Here is a 1,589-nt window from a genome sequence, read left to right as displayed (position 1 = left end):
ATATATATATACAGAGAGAGAGAGAGAGAGAGTCTTTTTTTCTTTCAATTTCCATGTTTAAAAAAATGTCTTAATCCTTCAGTGTAGGATGTTCAGGGTGGTTTTTAAGGTGTTGCTAATTGACCAAAAGGTCAACCCCCATTTTTTTTTCAACTAATTTTATCATCCACCATGCTAAAAACACAACCACAAATAATAGCACACTTCTCTTTAATAAACTGCATTATTATTCAATAATATTAATGTCTGTAGTCTGAAGAGATGTTTTAATTAAATTATTCTTCATGTTTAATATTTATGGCAAAATCTTAACTATGCAATGCAAATAATAATGATTCTTTCTTTAACATTTAAAATATACATGATTTTACAAATTATTACTAAATAAAGCATCTAAATAAGGATTTTAGATATGTGCTGCATGTTCATTAATTTAGTTTAGTATTCAAATTAATGAATAAGTATTCAAATAACAAGTTCAATAAACATGATTAGCTTTTAGTTCATTTTGCATGCTTACAATGACAAATAAACACATTCAAAACTCTAAATAAACCAGAATTGGTCCTACCTGATGCAGTGGATAAGAAATCACAGTTTCAGAGTCTGAGCCAAAGTGCATGAACTGCTCAAACAAGACGAGAAACAGTCAAAGCGCTTGACACTGACACACACATGAGCATGTACAAACACACAGCATGTCCACCCCCCACTGATGAAAACATGGCTCACGTCTCATGCATTTCCTCAAAAGCTTCTTGTTAAGACCACCACCCCCAGCATACACCCACTCAGCTTTAACACTCCTCCCATCTGAGTGGCACATCTCCAGCTCAGCGGTCAGTTATTTCATGCCGTCCTCCCATACCATGAATTGTGCAAAGGCAAATCATGACATCTCTAATTGGCCTCCCCCAAAGATTTATTAATAACACTGTCACCAACATGAGACATCGGAGATGAAGAGGAAATTGGTTGTCTCCTGTTCCTCTTCTGTCCTTCAAGATCAAATGTGACTTTTTTTCCATTGCTCCCCTAAAAAAAACATGTGAGTACAAACTCTGTACTATGTGGCCGTTACGTCACTGATTGAGTGTACAAACTAAATGACTAAATAAATAAAAAATAAATAAGCAAACTAGAAGGCTTGATGATCAAATCTGACATCTGAGACAGAGAAGGATAGGCAAAGAAAACAAAGTAGGGAAGCAGAGGTCTGTTGGGAAGGTTAGAGCCGGCTGCGTGTAGACATGAGAAAGAACATGGAGAATTTGTTTGTGAGAGTTAGACGGACTGACCTATGAGGTCAGATCATCTGATCCAATTCTGCAGTCGGTAGATGTTCTTTCATGCCAGTTCAAATCCTGTTTATTTTTACAAGATCAGTGTGGGTAGTAAGCTCAGTGTGCTAAGATTTCAGATCAGTGAATCTAAAAAACAACCTTAAGAACCAAATTCTCAAAATATTTTTGGTTCTGCTGAACACAGTGGAGTTTCTTTTGTGTCTTGATGGAGACGTGTGACTCTTCTGAAGTATTGCATACGTTGCTTTCTTTATTAAATGGATTTGCCGTTACTCATTCTCATGT

At 36.0% G+C, this 1,589-nt stretch overlaps 1 protein-coding gene across 1 annotated transcript in view; it reads right to left on the bottom strand.

Annotated features, from left to right (window-relative positions):
- Positions 1-699, bottom strand: part of agtr1b (angiotensin II receptor, type 1b) — a 16,478-nt gene extending 15,779 nt beyond the window's left edge. Inside the window, exon 1 of the mRNA XM_016551134.1 lies at positions 572-699. The gene's annotated coding sequence lies outside the window, so the exon portion shown is untranslated. The remainder of the gene's footprint in view (positions 1-571) is intronic.
- Positions 700-1,589: the final 890 nt, after the last annotated feature.

This window comes from Sinocyclocheilus rhinocerous, unplaced genomic scaffold (genome assembly GCF_001515625.1).
Source record: "Sinocyclocheilus rhinocerous isolate Xijiao unplaced genomic scaffold, SAMN03320098_v1.1 scaffold914, whole genome shotgun sequence".
NCBI classification, from domain to species: Eukaryota; Metazoa; Chordata; class Actinopteri; order Cypriniformes; family Cyprinidae; genus Sinocyclocheilus; species Sinocyclocheilus rhinocerous.
This window is presented reverse-complemented; position numbering and strand designations above follow the sequence as displayed.